Genomic DNA, 21,577 nt, shown 5'->3' with positions numbered 1-21,577 from the left:
TTTCTGCAGTTTACAGAAGTGACTCACATTCTACACCATAATTGACTTGATGATGCAGAGACTACAACTACCAAAAGAGAAATGTTTTAATTTTTTTGTGAAAATAATTCTTGAACTTGAGTGAATTGAGCTATTGGAAGCATGTCATTTTCCAGTCTTTAAATTAAAAAGTTGTTTCTTTGCATTCCTGAGAACAAAAAGTTTTGTTGAAGACTAATATTAATCCAAACTGTCTCCAGGGCAATTTCTTGCAATAAAGAGAGTTGATTAGAGCAGGCATATGCACAACTGCACTCTACCAATCAGCAGTGTTAAAGTCCCCAACACTGTCCAAATCGTTCTAGTCTAAAAACTTTAGTAGACACAAAAATATGTTTATATTGTTGGGGTGGGACCAGGGGTGCAAGATGGGAGACACATTTTAGCTAAACTCCTGTCCGGCAGTATACATCCTTTACAATCCTGGCCCTATATGATGCTTTCTGGACTACTGATTGACCCAAGGTGCAACGAGTAACAGCGCTGAGAACTTAGCTGGGAATGCAGCTGTCAAGGAAACTGGGATGAGCTCTGCACAGCCCATGTGAGTGGTAGGCTTGGTTGAAAAGAGGTGGCCTCTGCAGTAGTGGGTAATCTGGGCGGAGCACGCCTGGCTAGAGAGAGGAGCCTCCCACTGAAAATAGCTTGACGCTGTGTGAAGATGTTGGCTGAGGGAGAAGTGATCTGAGGAGTTGGAGGAGGTGGAGCTGACTCTCTGGTGAGCATTGGACGTTGCCTTCCCCCTCTGCGGGCTAATGCAGCCCAAACAGTGGCATATCCCTAATTCACCTGGGGAGCAACAAAGAGTATGGGTGGCTCTCTGTGGACGGCTCGGCGTCATGATGGGGATGCAGACCACAAGAGGTGGTTCCAAGGACAGTTCAAGAGAGTGAAATAGATTTCAGAATCGATTTCAGAGCAGACCATAGAGATTGGGGCTGTGTGAAGACTCTTTATGCAACTTATCTGTACTGACTAGTGCATTCCCCTGCTCTGACCTAGGGCAGTCAGAGAGGAAACGGACCCCGATACTCCAGCAACCACAGCCTGCCCCCCAACATTCAGTAAATAAATACATAAATAAATGTGTATTTGTAAAGCACAAACTACTCACCCTTACAGGTCACAAGGCGATGGGGGCCATTGTGGAAATCAAGTGAGCTATTGCCCAGAGTCACATGGTGCTGAGCTGAGCTGCCGCCAGAGCCGGGGATCGAACTGTGAACCCTGTGCTCTAAAGTCAGTTGCCCTGGCCGCTGCACCACACATCTCCACTGTAAGGCACTGAAAGATGGCCTTTATATCATGGGCCCTGTGGAAGGAATGACTGGGGCAGGATTGAGGAGGCTCTTCATGAGATTTTTTGGGCCTCCTTGGGCTTGCTGTCAATACATAAGCCCCTGGACATTGACTGCATGGGACGTAACTCCCTTCTAGTCAGTGTGGAGAAGGGAACGGGGAACAGCAAATATGACAAGTGTCCAGGATGTGGAGGAACCCCTCCTCTGCTGACCGAGGCCCAACATAGGATCCTGGAGCTGCCACCATCAAAATCATAGCTACTACCTGTGAGAGCTGGGTAGACGATTTGCAGGACTAGACCACTATACTGATGGAGGATCCTCATACTCAGTGAAATGGTTATGGCGCCACTCGGTCCACCTCTTACAGAAGGTCTGGGGGGCCTGACAGACCCTTCCCTGCATTGTTGTGAAAGACAAACCTGGCAGTAAACTGAAAAAACTGGGCAAATATGCCAAATCACTGCAAACAGCTCAGAGCACTTAGACACAGGTAAACGGTCACCACCTCCATGGAGGCTGTGACCTCAAGATGGTGTAGAATGCAGCCATCCTGTTTGCCATACAGGAATCCCGTCTCACACTTGAGACTAAAATTGGTGAAGTCGGGACAGATGTCTTCCTTATCCGACAAAATCTACATAATACAACCTAAGGTTTGCGGACTTCCCAGAGGGTGTGCACGGACCCTGTCCAGAGAAATGTATTGAGGCTTGGCTCTGTGGATTCTTACTGGCTGACCAGCTGTCCCACTGTTTCCTCATTGAATAGGCCCATAGAGCCCATCATCCAGCATCCAGCTGTAGGGGGTTCGCTGAGGGATTACAGTAGAACAGTCTACTCCCAGCAGAAACCCTTTGAGCAGCTTTTAGGCCTGGCATCCTTGGTGTGGTTTAGCCCTAACTTTCTTCCTACAGACCTCTTTTTTTTGCCGACTTCATTTTTGGTGGCCTTAGGTCTCTGTGTAAATTACCACTGCTAATTACAGCTAAAATACTTGCGCTCTTTTCCTAAAACATGTTAAAATGTGCTTATATCCAGTTGACATATATCAAATTTACTTAGAAGTCCCTAGTAAAGTGCACTACACGTGTTCATGGCCTGTAAATGAAATGCTACTAGTGGGCCTGCAGCACTGATTGTGCCACCCACTTAAGTAGCCCTTTGAAAACATGGTCAGGCCTGCCATTGAAGAGACTCTGTGTGCAGATTTCACGTGCCATATTAACCTAGCAAAATAAACCTTTTGATAGGTTCAAGCCTTACTTTTAATACATATAAGTCACCCTTAAGTTAGTCCCTGGACAGCCCAGAGGGCAGGGAGCACTGTGTTTAAAACATAGGTCAGGTACTTTTAAGTTTTACATGCCCTGGTAGTGAAAAAACTCCTACATTTATATTTTCACTGCTGCAAGGCCTATCTTTCCCATCGGTTAACATTGGAGTAGGGTTATTACATTTTGAAGTTTTATTTGAAACTCTTGACCTTGTCTGTACCAACTCCACAAAGATTGTGATCACACAGATCGACCCAGTCTGTTGGTCGGACCATTTCGTCATTAAATTTGCCATTTATGGCATACGTGCCCCGGCAATTCGCCCGACCAACCTGAAAAAGAGCAGGCCTTGGAATAAGATCACCCAGGATGCCTTCTCTGCCCATTTTTCTCCTCCTATCATTTCCGCAAGCACAAATCCCAGCCTACTGCCATGACATTTGAATCGGCAATTACCCTTGCACTGGATGACATCGCCCCTGCACGAGCATCCAAGCCCCCCCAATAACAACTCTCCGTGGTTCACGCAAATCCTGAAGCAAATAAAGTATTCCACCAGGGTGGCAGAAGGGAAATGGCGTCATACAAAGAGTGTCCAGGACAGGGAAACCTATAAAGCTGCGCATAGGCAGTACATGAAGGAAATTGCTGAGGCAAAAAAAAAATCTACCTAGGTAACAGGATTGCATCAGCAGCCAACTCACAAAGAGAACTCTTTAACATCGTTAAGGAATTCACTAATCCATCAGGATCTCAGCTGGCACCTCCCGATACCAAGGACTGGGCAGAATCTGTAGCCTCCTACTTTCACGAGAAAGTTAACGACATACATAAACGTTTCCCCCCAACGACGACACCTAATCAGATCACGGTCCCTGAAATCAACAGTGGCAACAATCCTAACCATCATATTGTCACGTTAAAAGAATTCTCACCTTTCTCAGAAAAGGAGGTGGGCCAAACCTTGCTGAAAATTAAGTCTGGAGCCCCGGGAGACCCTGCCTCTCCGCAAGTCCTTTCTAAAATCTCCTCGGCACTGATTCCTGTCTTAACCAACATCCTCAATCAATCTTTATGTCACAGTTCCGTCCCTGACCATTGGAAGGAAGCAGTAATTAGGTCTATTTTAAAAAAGCCAACAGCTGACCCAGACCAACCTGCCAATTACCGACCAATCTCCCTTCTCCCACTATTTGGAAAAATTATGGAGTCCCTAATAAATAAACAACTTGTTACCCATTTTGAGTCCAACAAAATCCTCAACCCTTCCCAGTCCAGCTTCAGGGCTTCCTATAGCACTGAAACGGCCCAGCTTGAGGTCGTGGACAACATTAGACTGACCCTGGATTCCAAACAATCGGCCATATTGATCCTGCTGGACCTTTCTGCGGCCTTCAACACCATCTCGCATCGCGTTCTGTTAGAGCGCCTTGCAGAGGTCGGTGTCGAAGGCGCAGCACTTCAATGGCTGTCAAGCTATCTCTGCAATAGGAGGTCCAGGGTCCAGATAGGCTCCCACACCTCCATATACTATGACAATGACAAGGGTGTTCCACAGGGATCTATACTGAGCCCGACGCTTTTTTATTTATTTGTCTCTCCCCTTGCGAAAGTCATCAGAGCACATGGTTTTGGAACCGTATCTTATGCCAACGATACCCAAATCCTCATCACCATCAATCAGAACCCTGATGACATTAAAGGATCACTGAAATAATATCGACTACCAAAATATCGACTACCCAAAATATCGACGAGAAAATATCTACAACCAAAATATCGAGTTTGTATGTATAAACAGGTAAGTACAAAAATATCGAGTACAAAATATCGTTAACAAAAATATAGTTGTAAAAAATATCGACTTTAATAAAAACAATGTTTAATTACATTAATATAAAAAATTAATTACTAAAATATAATTAACAATACTTAAAATAACTTTTAATAATTAAATAATTAATGAAAGTAAAAAAATAATATTTTTTTAATCATATTTCTTAAAACATATATATATATATAGTAACAAAATTTAATTAAATAATAGCCAATATTATTAACGTACAAATACAAAAGAGTAAAAATTACTATTCCCACTGCAAAGAGTGCAACAGTGGATATATGACGTTACAACGCAACTTTTACAACGCACTACCATTACAACGTAAGTATTGGTAAGTATATAATATTTTTTTTAATTTAAATTATTTAAAATTATTTAAATATAATTTAATTTAATTTCATTTCATTAAATTAAATTAATGTAAATTTAATTTTACTTTATTTTTACACTGTACCCCTGTACCCCTGTACCCCAAAACTGACCCTGAACCCTAAAAAAAACCTTTACCCAAAAACCCAAAACTGACCCTGAACACCTAAAAATACCCCTTAACCCAAAAACTAAAAACTGACCCTGAACCCTTAAAGTACCCCTTTACCCAAAAACTAAAAACTGACCCTGAACCCTAAAAATACCCCTTTACCCAAAAACTAAAAACTGACCCTGAACCCTAAAAATACCCCTTTACCCAAAAACCCAAAACTGACCCTGAACCCTAAAAATACCCCTTTACCCAAAAACTAAAAACTGACCCTGAACCCTAAAAATACCCCTTTACCCAAAAACTAAAAACTGACCCTGAACCCTAAAAATACCCCTTTACCCAAAAACTAAAAACTGAACCTGAACCCTAAAAATACCCCTTTACCCAAAAACTAAAAACTGACCCTGAACCCTAAAAATACCCCTTTACCCAAAAACTAAAAACTGACCCTGAACCCTAAAAATACCCCTTTACCCAAAAACTAAAAACTGACCCTGAACCCTAAAAATACCCCTTTAATTTAACATAATTAGCAATTAATCAATTAAATTAAATTAATTACCAATTACATTTTAATTAATTAACAAATATTATTTAATTACCAATTAATTAAATATTACTAACAATTAATACATTTACATATTTAATAAATAATAATTAAATTACTTCCCACCCTCTTCCCCTATAAACCCACAACCTGCTACAGGAAATACATTATTTTAATTTACATAATTAGCAATTAATCAATTAAATTAAATTAATTACCAATTAAATTTTAAATAATTAACATATAATATTTAATTACCAATTAATTAATTATTACTACCAATTAATAAATTTACATATTTAAGTAATTATAATTAGATTACTTCCCACCCTATTCCCCTATAAACCCACAACCCGCTACAGAATAAAATTACACAATAATTTAAAAAAATCATTAATTAAAAATAATTATAACATAAAATGACACTTTTCACACATATTATAACATAAAAACACTATAAATAATTACATATTATATAAAAAACGATATTTTTTACTTTCGATATTATTTACAGTTGATATTACTTCACTTACCTTAAAAACGATATTTTGGCTGTCGATATTCTGTCCTGTCGATATTTTCTCCAAACGATATTTAAAACTCGATATTCTGTCCAAACGATATTTTGGAGTCGATATTATGTCTGTGCACCGACATTAAAAGGAGGTTAAAAAACTGTATGGTCGACATACATGAATGGATGGCCAGGAACTACCTCATGATGAACGCAGGAAAGACAGAGGTTATGCTATTCGGTAAAGCTGACAAAATCTGGTCGCCAGATTGGTGGCCTGATTCCCTCGGTCCCTGCCCTGCCCCCAAGCCCTCTGTTAGGAATCTTGGCGTGATCATCGAGGATAAGCTAACCATGTCTGAGCACATCAGGAAAACCGTGGGCACCTGTTACGGTCTGATGCGCAGCTTGAGGAAGATCTTTAAGTGGATTCCACTCTCAGCCCGTATGCCCTTAATTCAGGGACTTATCGTTAACAGGATGGACTATGGGAATGCTCTCTTCTTAGCCATCAATTCAACACTTCTAAAAAGACTGCAGGTCTTCAGAATACTGCTGCTAGGCTAGTACTTGACCTGCCCCCTCGCTCCCCCTCAGCCCCCTGCCTCCAGACCCTGCAATGGCTACCCATACAAAAACGCGTAAAGTTTAAACTATGTTGTCTAGTCCATAAAGCTGTAAATGGTCATGGACCTTCCTATCTTGAACACAAGCTTAAGGCCCGCGTCCCAGTCAGAACACTACGTTCCTCCAGCAAGGCCTTTCTCTTCGTACCCAGAGTTCGCACAGTCAGAAATGGTGACAGAGCGTTCAGCAAAACCGCCCCAGAAGCCTGGAACTATCTCCCCACATATATCAGGCTAGAGCCAGATCATGTGAAGTTCCGGAAACAGCTAAAAACCTGGCTTTTTTAGCCAGATGAGCCCTCCTTGCTCCTTGGGGGTTAATGGACAGGAGGTTCCGTTTGCCTGCTAGCGCTCTGAAACCTTCGGGTGAATTATGCGCGATACAAATGTAAAAAAATGAAAATGAAATGAAAAAACTCTTACATTTATATTTTCACTGCTGCAAGGCCTATCTTTCCCATCGGTTAACATTGGAGTAGGGTTATTACATTTTGAAGTGTTATTTCCAAATAGGAAGAGATGTCTGGTTCATGTTTGGTTTCATTGGAATTCGAATTTGAAATCCTAACATATGTTGAAGTCAGGTTTTGACTGGCTGTACATTGGGCTTTATGTATTCCTCCTATGCAGCGACACACAATGGGAGCTTAGGTTTAACTGGATGGGCCATTACTGACAGGATGGGAGGGAGGAGCTGGGGTCTCCCTTACACCTGAATAGGCTGTGTCATGTCTCCACACGAAGGACTCCTTACCCCCTAGAGTTAATCTTAAGGCAGGACAGGGAAGGCGGGGATGCGTACACTGTCTTGGCAGACCTCTGAATACTCTGCCAGTATGAAGGACTGCTGTGCTGCCGAGGATGAGGGCTTCTGTCTGGATTGCTTCTCCACTGGATTGCTGCTCTAAAGAAACTGCAGCCCTGTTGTTGTGATGACCTGTTGCCTGCTGCCCTCTTGCCTGCAGAAGAATCTTTGGCCTCAAACATCATCTTGAACCCAGGAACCCTGAGTGATTTAAAGGGCAAGTCTGCTGGCCTCTTGATAGGACCCTCAGGGATAAAAAGGGCTGCCCAACAGCTCCTGAACACATCTTCAGGAAGCATCTTGACCCACAAGTGGTGGGGGCCTCGCCATTGCCCACAGGACTACCCTCCGACTCACCACCTGCAGCGCAAACCTCAATTACGCCAAACACCTGCACTTCCAGATCCAGACCACACCATTGCGTCCACAAACTAAATACTCAAGGGAGACCTGAACTTCCAACTCGACGACCCCAGCCGTCCACAATCCTTTGAGACAACTTCGCCAGCCTAGGACTGAAACAACTCATCAACACACCAAACCTTGCCCCCTTCTTTGTGGCAGTGTAGTGTAGCTCCTATTTTCCCAATAGGCTCTGCGCATTGGAATAGTACCCACAGTAGTAAAGGCCTAGGCCAGACGTTAACTAGGTCTACTACTGTCGAAACTAGACTTAATTTTTGGGTTTGCCAGCTAAGCTCAGAGTTCGCTAGAAACTTTCTCGAATGTTCAAGGAAGGATGAACTCCCCTGATTAGACAAGAAGGGATTTAGTTTCTGACAACCATAGAACATGACAACTTTGCTCTCCCCTAATCAAGAGTCAATCTCGAGAGTCGTGTGAGCACAAGGCAATTATTTTACTCAGTCAGTACGTGCATTCTTAGTCTCATCAGAATGTAGAGAAAAGGAAGAGACGGGCGTGTTCAATAAAAGATGTTATTTATTGATCAGTCTCTTTTCTCGTACAAGAGAAATGGATCGATATTATTGCAATACTTATAGTTAAGTAAAGTGCATACATTAGAAGCAATAGTATAAAATAATACTGTAAAAACATTGATATGGTTTCTGAGCCATATGATGTTTAAAATGATTAAAATATATTTACATACACATATACATTTGACTAAACGTACTCAACTGGTGTTTCTAAATACGCCTACCCCGTGTACCTGACCTAAGTCTAATGCGTGGGCGGGAATAGAAAGTTACAGTTTAGTTTAAGTTTGTTTTTGCCAAGTGAATAACTAAAGAATTCTCTAGGAGGGGTTATTCAGTTCTGTACCTGGAATTTAGGATGAATGAGGAATGGTATCTCTTTCTCTGCTCTCGATATTCCAGGCTGCCTGCGAGGGCTGCCCAGAAGCGCCGGTGCTGGGTCTCTCGGCTTGAGATAGCAGCGCGTCTCTCAGCGCGTCAGGAAGGCGGGGCTGCTGCCTGCGGGGTCTGCTTCTGCTCTCGGCTTCGGCAAGTATGGCTGCTCCGTCTTGTCACCACGCGTGTGTTTTCATAGGGCAAGGTCGGCAATATTTATACCTTAAAGGTGCCGGGATTGACGTAAGGATGGACATAGGTACGTCAATAAAGATGTCATACGACTTGCTCGTTAGCACATTCTTTACTAAAGTTCTCTGTGAAATCAAAACAATGGCCGCACGGATTATCCAGGTTGTCATAGGTTTGATTTGTTATGAGAACGTCGTATGCCTTATCAGGGGCTGGAGGAATGTCGCTTGTCTAATTAGATCTCAAGCGTTATGACCTAATCAGATAACACGTTCCTGTGCCGTAGTGTGACTGCGTCAGATAACGGTATCTGCATCATGGGGGTTTTCTTGCCTCATGGGCTGACTGTTAGTTAACTAGCTAGTAAGTTTAACCAGAATAGGGTCAGGAATAGGGGGATCGATTCAGAACCTATAGAAATACACGACACCCACTCCACGCTAACTATGGTCATATCTACTAATCTATGCATAGTATAACATAGTACAACATACTATAGAGTATAGTGTATACCTTACCACCCCAAAATACATAAATGCATTTTGAAATTTTCAAATATACTGAAAAATTGCAGTCATATATATTGTATGCACTTAAGCTATGAATTAAATGCAAAAGTAAACACGCATTGTTATGCATTATTGCTTGTTGGTATATGAGAAATACACATGAAATGGCTCTTAATATGGCTATACAGAAAAAAGGTCGAAACCATTTCATCACATAAAATCTATTGCGAACATACCAGCGGGCAGCTAAAGTCTATAAAGTCTATAAAGTATCTAAAATAGAAATCTTAGTTCTCTAGGAATAGTCTCTTACTTTAAGCAGAAAATCAGTGTCCCGGGAAAAAATATATAGAAAAATATTTTATGGGCTTGCTGAAAAAAGTTGCTGTCCGTGAACTGGATTGTAATTGTTCATGTGACTTTATTTTTAAAGTTGAAGGCCGAATTCAGGGAACGCCGTGTGCGAGTTTACTCAAAAGTCTCTATTTCTGTTCCGGAGAGAACATCATATCATTCAGGCTTTCGAAAAAACTGTCAACAGCTTCATGGGAAAGTTCCTCTAAGTCGGAAATAGGGGTAACCATGCATTCATGCGCATGATTGTCTCCATTGACATTCTGATTTGCATTGCTGACAGAAGGTCGTACCTGTTCGATGCTGCTTTCATCTTGAACTTCACTACTCTTCAATCGCAGTGGTGAAGATTCCAGGAATGCCGTCATCAGAATTGGCAGCCTTTGAGGGCAGCACAGTGCGTGAACCTTGGTAGGAACCAACAGTGTATCTGCATCCACCGGCGCATCCGATTGTAGCGTCAGACAGGTGTCTAACACGCATTCTTCTCCGCATAGCAGACACCTTAGTACAGGTAAAACACACCTTTGCCACATTGGTCGAAATGATAGAAACCAAGTCATGTTTAGGTCTCTAAGCCGGGATATTCCCAGGATTTTTGATATCCGGTCCCGGTATCCAATGGCTAGGATCGTATCTTCCATTGTCGCGAGAGTTTGATCTGTGACATGGGTTGCCATAACGAAAAATAAGGACTAGGAATATGATTCCTGCAATTAGTCCTAGGATCAGGGGAAGTCCGCCAAAAATCGAATGGACGAAGTCTGGAAAAATACCCAGTATGGCTTTGAATGGTGTTAATGCCATCGAAAATACTGTCTTAAATACCTTTGAGACCCCAGTGGTATCAGAAATATTTAAGATTTCGCTCAGGATTTCCGCGAAATGTACGGGGGAATTAGTTGATAATAATGTATGTATCTCTGCAGTCGTCCTTGCGACTTGTAGATCATACGTTTCTTTAGATGACGTGAGCCTTGTAGGCGTCTGAAGAAGCACTGTTTTCATTCTGCTTAAAGTGTCTATTCGAATAGAAGTAATTTTCAAACCGGGCCATGCCCTTGCCTCCCTGTCTGGAAAGGAGCTGGGAAACAAAGAACGTCCACAGCACTTGACCTTCGCCGTCGTAGTGACGAGATAAGGAGTCCCGGGCATAAGACTACAGCATCTGCGGTCTACAATAAGAATGTAACTCCCATTATAGAGTCTTTGAAAGAATGGTTCTATTTCAGTTGCAGGTGCGCCTTGCTGGTGACATGAAAGGTTGTATGAATTCCCTTCACAGGCTCCGTGCAAACTAATACCGTTACACAGAAGCGTGCCGCTTAGTGACATAGCACAATTGTTGCCACTAAGAAACACTTTCTGTCCTTTGTTACTGACACATGCATGTGAATAGGGCAGGTTCCATGTTGTTTTAAGGTACCCCTTTCCCAATTTCTCGTACATGCCAGCCTGTATATATTTTTGGCAGTATTGAAACCTGAAGGTTGAGATTGGAATATTTATGATTCCGTGGATTATCCATTCACTGACAGGTCGTTCTGACATTGTCAACGGTAATCTTTCTAGTTTTTCAATGCTCAAGATTGTATAATCAGCACCCTTCTGAGCCATACCGATTTGTCTATCAGTAAGGTTAAAGATTTGAAATAGTGACGTTGTGTTGATTAAACGCCAAGGCACATAGCCTGAACGCAGATTTTGTAACGTCCAGCCAAGCTGTACAATAGAACGCAATTGTGACTGACCATGTTGTAATAACAGTAAGTCTTGCGATAATATATCGATTGCTGAAGACACAATGCTGTCCAATGAAAAAATTCTGGAGGACAGAGTCATTAACCCATTGTCCACTACAGAAAGTGATTTTTCCAAATTAATATGGTCAATTTCCCGTATTCTTTCTGCTGTTTCAATTTGAGTAACCTTCCAGGCCTCATTGTATGCTGCATATACAGAGGCTGCTATGAAACGCTTTTGACGCTGTTTGCGTGGTCCCATTATGAAATCACGCAAGTCAGCACCATCAGTAAGTAAAGTTAGGTGTTGCTTAATTTCAGGCAGTGTGGAAGTTTGTAGCCATTGAAGGCATAATTTGCCCACACTGTAGGTTGTTATTATCCCTGGGTGATGTCTTTGGGGATATCTAGGGTCTGGCCTGTTCATTTTGAAACCCTGTGTTTTATTCAGGAATCTATCTTGACAGTTATTTGTATCTGTGGGCCAGATCAACCATTGTTTCCAATCAGGATGTGTTCTGTTTTGGTTGAGTATATGGTTTATGTCTATTTCTTCATCTGTTTCAGAGTTATTGCTAAACATTGTTGGCTTTGGAATAGACAGGTTATTTAAATCTTTGATTTTGGCTAAGCCAAGACAGGTGGTTTGTTGAACGGTGTCATTTAAAAATATCATTTGTTCTGGGATCATGCAGGCTCTAAACAAAGCTTCTATACCCTGTACTTGCCATTCTACTAGACGGTACGAATTGTCTGGTTTGGAGACCGGAAACAAAGGATTGTTCATTTGTGAGGTGCAAGTTTCAATCACCCCTTGGTATTCTAGCTGATCTAGTATTTCATTTACTTGTTTTTTAGCTTCTTGCTTAATTGGGTACTGCCTTTGTGCAGTAGGTTGTGATTTTAACTGGACTTTGTGAGGAGGAGAATCCTCATCCCATCCTACATGATTTTTATATAAAGCAGGTGCTAAGGCCACTGCCCACTTTCTAGCAAGTGTATATTTTTTATGAATCGGTATTTGATTCGAGAAGGCAGGCATAATTACTTCTTCGCCATGAGGGCACTCCCTGACAAACTCTGGTGGCCAGTCTTTTTCAGCTAGAAGGATGTCATAGCCCTTGGATAGGTTATCCCAAAATAGTCCCCTTATTTTCCTAGTCTTATCTCCCTCTATACGTAATGTTATCTCGTATATTTTGTGGGGCTTGCTAACTCTGGTATCTGCAGTTTCCACTTGAAGGTATTCATTCGTGTCCACTGTCTCCAGATGATTCATAAGGACTTTGCGAGCTATGCTCACCTCTGCTGCGCTGTCTAGCATTGTCTGAGCCCATTCTCCGTTTTTCAGTTGTGTCCTCAGTATTCTCGGCATTGTTAACTACCTTGATACTGGCTACCTTCTTTTTTGGAAATTGTGATTTCTTTTTCAGTTGAGCAGGTTCCTTGTCTTTGGACTTGGCGTGCTCTTCTGATCGTCCTCTTCTTTCCGATTTCTGCGAGGAATTCTGAAAAGATTGAGACGGACGTGTATCAATGTCTTGATATCTATCAGGTTTTTTAATATTATCCCTATTTCTAAGGTTATATCTATTCCCAGAGGGTTCACTCTGAGGTGACCTTTGTCTCGGGTTCGGAGATTTCTCTCTTCGCCTAGGAGACCTTCCTCTGGACTGGAATTTCTTTTCTTTAGGATTGGATTGTTTATTTCCATCCCAGTTCTTTTTTGGTGAATTATTATTAAAAAATATTTTTTCTGGACTTGTAGTCAGTTGCGGTTTTACTGGTATTCCACCTAGACTATCTCTGCCTAGTTCTTCATAGGATTTTTCTATGATTCTGGCAATTTCAGCTGGTTGGTCTGCTATATCTGTCTCTTTTAACCTCTGGCGGATCGCCACGTTTGCTGCTTCACCCTTTATGTTGGCTAGTAATATAGCCGAGACCTGCTTGAAGTCTTTCAGTAATTTCATACCAAGAGTTAAAGCAGGTTCTGGACCGTATTCATCTTGAATTTGTTTTAGCACATCTGGTATCACCGAAATGGATGGAACACCGTGCGTTTTTGTATAGATGGAAGCAAAGACTGTACCCCAAGTGTCACAGTCCTCAATGTGTGGTGCGATTCCCATTGGGAGACATATAGTCAGAATCCTGTGTTTTTCTAATGGGGTGGTGTCAGGAAACACCGCCTCTATTTGGGTAATTTTCTGTGCCAACCAGAATGGTATTTGTTCCCGTTTAGCTGGAACTTTACCTAGGCAGGATTGGATGTTCTGTGGTGTGATTTTATTTGTGTTCCCCTGGTGAGGGGTCAGCTGTGGAATTTTAATCGCTGGCTGAATTGTTGAAGTCCGCATTACATACTGAACTAATTGTCTATGAATTTTTAGTAGTTGTTTTAGCTGTATTAATAGCTCTGCTGCAGGCATTCTTTCGATGTCTGGATGTGGTGTGTATCCGGCTAGGACCGGCCACGTTGCTCCTGGTCTTCCTAAAGTAAGGTTAAAGATTTGAAATAGTGACGTTGTGTTGATTAAACGCCAAGGCACATAGCGTGAACGCAGATTTTGTAACGTCCAGCCAAGCTGTACAATAGAACGCAATTGTGACTGACCATGTTGTAATAACAGTAAGTCTTGCGATAATATATCGATTGCTGAAGACACAATGCTGTCCAATGAAAAAATTCTGGAGGACAGAGTCATTAACCCATTGTCCACTACAGAAAGTGATTTTTCCAAATTAATATGGTCAATTTCCCGTATTCTTTCTGCTGTTTCAATTTGAGTAACCTTCCAGGCCTCATTGTATGCTGCATATACAGAGGCTGCTATGAAACGCTTTTGACGCTGTTTGCGTGGTCCCATTATGAAATCACGCAAGTCAGCACCATCAGTAAGTAAAGTTAGGTGTTGCTTAATTTCAGGCAGTGTGGAAGTTTGTAGCCATTGAAGGCATAATTTGCCCACACTGTAGGTTGTTATTATCCCTGGGTGATGTCTTTGGGGATATCTAGGGTCTGGCCTGTTCATTTTGAAACCCTGTGTTTTATTCAGGAATCTATCTTGACAGTTATTTGTATCTGTGGGCCAGATCAACCATTGTTTCCAATCAGGATGTGTTCTGTTTTGGTTGAGTATATGGTTTATGTCTATTTCTTCATCTGTTTCAGAGTTATTGCTAAACATTGTTGGCTTTGGAATAGACAGGTTATTTAAATCTTTGATTTTGGCTAAGCCAAGACAGGTGGTTTGTTGAACGGTGTCATTTAAAAATATCATTTGTTCTGGGATCATGCAGGCTCTAAACAAAGCTTCTATACCCTGTACTTGCCATTCTTTTGTACCCCAAACACTTTTCAAATCAACATGTTTGTCCCAATAATCAAATCCAAAAGTATTCATTTTTTCAAAGAAAGAATCTGAATATATCAATTTTGTGTTGGTTATCATGGTTTTCATCCCTGTCTTGTTTGACAATTTGTAATAAAATGTTTCAGCATTAGTTATGTTAAAACCTGAAAAATATGAATATTTGCCATACACGGTTCTAGAGCTCCCTTTTGGAGGTGTAGCACAATGTTCCCATTGATTAAAATTTAAAACATTTCTAGGTTGTGCAGATTTATGCAAGTAATGGTTCCCATAATGGTTATAGCAGTACATGCTGTCATAATTTGTAGAACCCTGCAAATAATCATGTTTTGTAAATTTAGCAGACATTACTAAGTCAGACATCATATTGTTTATACTTTCAAAGTCCCAATCATCAGCAAATGAGTTTGGTTTTGCAAAGTCACTCAAGGAGATCTTGATTTGGTGTGGATATTTCAGGATCTCGACCGGACCATACATTTCATAGTCAGTGTTGTCCCAGGCTACCCCACCATGTATTGGAATTGCTGTGAAGTTGGCTGAAGAAAGTTCTGAAGAAAGTTCTCTTTTCTCGACGTGTGAAGATGTGTGTGGTTTGAGGACCAAGTTGATGTTCTGACTTGCTGTGTCCATTTTAGCATATTTTCCCTCAATGAAGCGTCCCAAGGTAAATACCATGATGAGCCAAAGTATGAGGATAAATGCACCAAAACCCACCCAAAATTCAATCCATGGAGAAACTAGATATGTTTCTTTCAGTTGTTTCAAAAGTTCCTTAGCTTTGTCTTTAAAGGATTTTGATGATGGCTGTGTCTTTTGTTCGCTGAAGCCGTCAGAGGAATCATCGAAGTTGATGAAGTAACCGGATGCAGTTCTGTCAATTGTTCCAATTGGTTCAGGATTTTTGTTTCTCGCATTTTCACTTGGTACTTCTGTATAGATTGGTGTGTCTCTGCTAAATGTCTTTATTTGGGTTTTCAGAGGTCTAAGTTCTATTGCATTGTTGCATAGTCCTTGTTGTTCTTCCGTAGGCGTTTCGAATGTGATGAGCCTCTTTGATAGGACCTCTGTACTGGTAGCAAACCTTGGTGTTCTGCTACTTATTGGGAGTCCACTTGGCCTACTGTTGGTTATCGGCCACATGTTGTGGTTTTACCAGGTCGATGGATACAACTCGGTTCTCCTTTTTTCAAGCAAGTGGCGGTAGTACAACTGATCTTGTCCCGTTGACAGACAATACAGGAACTGCTTTTCTGTAAGAAGGCCCAAATTCCTTCTTTACCGCGATCTTCTCCCTGACTAGATCCCCGACTTTTGGAATCCAGACAGGTCTTGCTGGGACAGGTGGTGATTCTTCAGTGGTCGTTGGCTGTTCTTTCAACTGTATGTTGCTCAGGTCTTTTCTTGTTTTGTTTAAGTCCTGCAAAATAGCCAAACGGTCTTTGACATCAAAGCTTTTTTCTGTTACCACTGAAGTCTGACTATCAAGGTCAGAGATCAACATCCTAGTTCCGAATAATAATTCGTACGGACTGAATCCCTTCAGAGAATTTCTTGGCAAGTTATTAAGACTACGTTGGACACTTATTAGATGTTTGACCCACCCAGCTCCCGAACCTAATATCCTTTCTATTATAGATTGCTTTCTGTCTTGGTTTTTTCTTTACACCATCCCATACCCTCAGGAAGGAAGTGAGAAGATTCCCGCTGGGCTGTGCTCATTTGGCCATTCTTTCCCCCCCCAGGCTGGATTGCCTGAGAAAAGGAAAAAAAAAATGGTCGAACGTAGCATGCTCTTAGCGTATATGCCATTTAGACTCGCAAATCTTGTATAACAGTCCGGACGTCAGCCGAGTGTTGTGGATCTACATTATAAGTGGGAACTAGCCTGTATATGTTAATCGCAAGCCATTCTTTTTAGTGGTGATGTTATCTGCCTTGATACGACGAGGTATTAAACTGCTTCTCTCCCCACTGCGATCTCTGTTGCAGTTTGGGCAGTTTTTTACAAACATGGTGTAGTGCAGGCTCATGCCTGGCCACCAGTACCGTGATTGTAATTCTTCCAGAGAATCCTTTAATTTAAGGTGTCTGAGACCCTCGCCCATGTGTGCGTCTGCGATTAACAAGTTTCTCCTGTCCATGTTTGGAATCACTCTATCCCCCACTCCAGGGATTCGAGCAAAAGGAATGGAGTTTGCATCTATGATGTATGTGTAATTGAGTGGATAGTTGATCGGTAACGCCGAGCAGTCGCCTTTTGATGACGTTTTTACTGCCAGCAATGTTTCGCCGTCAATGTATTTTAATGTACGCTTTTTCCGATCTACGGGAGCCGGTTTACTGGCTGCCGCTGCGGCTGTTTCAGCCAATGAATTCCCTACAACGTGAACGCCATCACGCTGGTGACTCAGTGAGTGTGTCACGTGAGTCTTTGGTAGTTCTTTTTTCAAAAGAGCTACCTGTTCCCAGAGCAGTCTCTGCTTTATTGGTGCATCCGTGTCATCTTTGTAATCGTTCTGAATCCAGGTCTGCAAATCCTTGTTATATGCTTTGACGCAGAAATATGAATCTGACACTATAAGTGTCGGGAATTCGCGATCCGCATTATCTAGCGCCATTTTCAAAGCTAATATTTCAGTTTGTAGTTCTGAATTAGTTTCTACTGAGTGTGATTTTGTTAATAGAGGTCTTAGTTTACCTCCGTGCCACACTTCTTTTGTAATCTCACATGTGGGATTGTATGCATGTTCTCCCCAAACGGAGGGTTGAGCATGTCCGTCTGTATAGATTACACAGGCGTAATGTCGTAGAGGCAGAATGTCGATTGGCAGAGGATACGTCTTTTCATATTTTAGATTTTTTAATTCTTCTAGTTCTGGATCAAAGAAGTAGTATACTTTGTCCATTGTGATTGAATTCACCCATTGTATCCATTCCGGATTCAATGTTGTTGTTGGTAAATTACACGGTGCTGTTAGTGCCTCAAAGGCTGATTCTGCTGTTCTGACTGTGATATGTCTACCGTCAGCTATGTCTTTTTCTCTAGCTATTGCGGTTTGAACTGCTTGAACAATTTTTCCTTTGTTGTTGAATCTCTGTTCAGCTTTTGTGTACAAATGTGATTTGAATGCAATTGGTACCTTATCTCCCTCATTAGAGGTTAGGTATGTGAATCCGTATCTCCCTGGGATGACTCGGATCACAAGGTTGCGTGTATTATCACGGGTTTCTAATTTTGTTTTAATTAGCATGTCTGTTTGTAAGGATCTCAAAATTTCTGTGTGTGCTTGAGTCCAACTGGATCTTTTAAAGTCTGGTTTAATTAGATCGTAAAGGGGTTTGACCCTTTCTGCGTAATTTGCAATGTAAGTTCTTCCGAAATTTAGGAAGCCTAGAATTGACTGTAGGTTTTTTAGTGTTTTAGGAGCTTGGATTACGGCACATTTCTCTAGGAAATTGTCTGCCAGGCTTTTACCTTCACTTGATAACTCATATCCTAAGAATAGGACCGTCAGATGGGCAATTCTGGACTTTTTGAAGTTGAATTTGTAACCCTCTGCAGCGAAACCAAGTATTATGGTGTTCACTCTTTTCAAGTGAGTCTCCAAGTTATCATCTGTTAAGTAAATGTCATCGACATAAGATAATGCTTCATCATCATATAGTTGTAGTAATTCTGTTACTCTCGCTGAGAATACCCCCGGGCTGTTCTTGTACCCCTGGGCTAACCGACAGAATTGTTTTTGAGTGCCATTTACTGAAAATGCAGTTAAATATCTGCTCTCTGGTGCTATGTTTTGACAAAAGAATCCGTTGGAGATGTCCAAGGTTGTTTTGTATTTTTTGCGCACTATGTTATTCATTAGTGCAGCACTGTGTGAGTTTTGCACTGCAAAAGTTTTGCAACATGTGTTAAGGTGTCGGTAATCCAAAACTAGACGGTACGAATTGTCTGGTTTGGAGACCGGAAACAAAGGATTGTTCATTTGTGAGGTGCAAGTTTCAATCACCCCTTGGTATTCTAGCTGATCTAGTATTTCATTTACTTGTTTTTTAGCTTCTTGCTTAATTGGGTACTGCCTTTGTGCAGTAGGTTGTGATTTTAACTGGACTTTGTGAGGAGGAGAATCCTCATCCCATCCTACATGATTTTTATATAAAGCAGGTGCTAAGGCCACTGCCCACTTTCTAGCAAGTGTATATTTTTTATGAATCGGTATTTGATTCGAGAAGGCAGGCATAATTACTTCTTCGCCATGAGGGCACTCCCTGACAAACTCTGGTGGCCAGTCTTTTTCAGCTAGAAGGATGTCATAGCCCTTGGATAGGTTATCCCAAAATAGTCCCCTTATTTTCCTAGTCTTATCTCCCTCTATACGTAATGTTATCTCGTATATTTTGTGGGGCTTGCTAACTCTGGTATCTGCAGTTTCCACTTGAAGGTATTCATTCGTGTCCACTGTCTCCAGATGATTCATAAGGACTTTGCGAGCTATGCTCACCTCTGCTGCGCTGTCTAGCATTGTCTGAGCCCATTCTCCGTTTTTCAGTTGTGTCCTCAGTATTCTCGGCATTGTTAACTACCTTGATACTGGCTACCTTCTTTTTTGGAAATTGTGATTTCTTTTTCAGTTGAGCAGGTTCCTTGTCTTTGGACTTGGCGTGCTCTTCTGATCGTCCTCTTCTTTCCGATTTCTGCGAGGAATTCTGAAAAGATTGAGACGGACGTGTATCAATGTCTTGATATCTATCAGGTTTTTTAATATTATCCCTATTTCTAAGGTTATATCTATTCCCAGAGGGTTCACTCTGAGGTGACCTTTGTCTCGGGTTCGGAGATTTCTCTCTTCGCCTAGGAGACCTTCCTCTGGACTGGAATTTCTTTTCTTTAGGATTGGATTGTTTATTTCCATCCCAGTTCTTTTTTGGTGAATTATTATTAAAAAATATTTTTTCTGGACTTGTAGTCAGTTGCGGTTTTACTGGTATTCCACCTAGACTATCTCTGCCTAGTTCTTCATAGGATTTTTCTATGATTCTGGCAATTTCAGCTGGTTGGTCTGCTATATCTGTCTCTTTTAACCTCTGGCGGATCGCCACGTTTGCTGCTTCACCCTTTATGTTGGCTAGTAATATAGCCGAGACCTGCTTGAAGTCTTTCAGTAATTTCATACCAAGAGTTAAAGCAGGTTCTGGACCGTATTCATCTTGAATTTGTTTTAGCACATCTGGTATCACCGAAATGGATGGAACACCGTGCGTTTTTGTATAGATGGAAGCAAAGACTGTACCCCAAGTGTCACAGTCCTCAATGTGTGGTGCGATTCCCATTGGGAGACATATAGTCAGAATCCTGTGTTTTTCTAATGGGGTGGTGTCAGGAAACACCGCCTCTATTTGGGTAATTTTCTGTGCCAACCAGAATGGTATTTGTTCCCGTTTAGCTGGAACTTTACCTAGGCAGGATTGGATGTTCTGTGGTGTGATTTTATTTGTGTTCCCCTGGTGAGGGGTCAGCTGTGGAATTTTAATCGCTGGCTGAATTGTTGAAGTCCGCATTACATACTGAACTAATTGTCTATGAATTTTTAGTAGTTGTTTTAGCTGTATTAATAGCTCTGCTGCAGGCATTCTTTCGATGTCTGGATGTGGTGTGTATCCGGCTAGGACCGGCCACGTTGCTCCTGGTCTTCCTAAAGGACCGAGCCTTGTAATGTGATTGTTATGTATTAGGGCGCCATCAAATAAGAGCAAATGCTCTTGGAATTTGAGTGGTACTTCCACCTCCTCGAAAGGAGTGTACGTTTCAGGAGGTTCCTCTACTTTGTAATAGTGGAAGTACTTTGTTACAGCATTTGCTGCTGGAAAATGTATCCATGTATAGTATACCTCTGTCTGCCGATATTCGTGTGCCTCAATTACGAATATGACTGTGCCACCTCTAGGTGTCAGTCCATTTTCTATAAGTTTTAAGGTTATAGATCTCCTTTTAATGACCGGAATAAGTATTATATCCGCGTCTGCTGCTTGCATGGTAGCATCAGCATCTGCTATTTCAGTAGCTAATCTAATTGCCTCTCTTTCTCCATCGCTGTCTCCCATTTTACTGACAGGATGGTATTATTTTTGTTTGCAGATCAGGTTTCTTTATGGAAACAGAGATTAGGTGCACAATATTTTGGAACTGTTTTATCCTTCAACGTTGACTAGACCAAGAACCATACATAGGAGTTCCCTCCTGCGAGGTTTTGGAGGATATTATAACCTTTCACCCACTCCAGACGTCTTTGGAGTATTTGGGAAAAGGGGTCTGAGTGAGAAAGCACGACTGAGTTACTCTAAATGTCTTACGTTAGTTTTATCGCCCTTTCCAAACGCGTTGGGCGCCATGTAGTGTAGCTCCTATTTTCCCAATAGGCTCTGCGCATTGGAATAGTACCCACAGTAGTAAAGGCCTAGGCCAGACGTTAACTAGGTCTACTACTGTCGAAACTAGACTTAATTTTTGGGTTTGCCAGCTAAGCTCAGAGTTCGCTAGAAACTTTCTCGAATGTTCAAGGAAGGATGAACTCCCCTGATTAGACAAGAAGGGATTTAGTTTCTGACAACCATAGAACATGACAACTTTGCTCTCCCCTAATCAAGAGT

The sequence above is a fragment of the Lissotriton helveticus genome, chromosome 8 (assembly GCF_964261635.1).
Source record: "Lissotriton helveticus chromosome 8, aLisHel1.1, whole genome shotgun sequence".
NCBI lineage: Eukaryota > Metazoa > Chordata > Amphibia > Caudata > Salamandridae > Lissotriton > Lissotriton helveticus.
Note: the sequence above shows the minus strand (reverse complement) of the source record.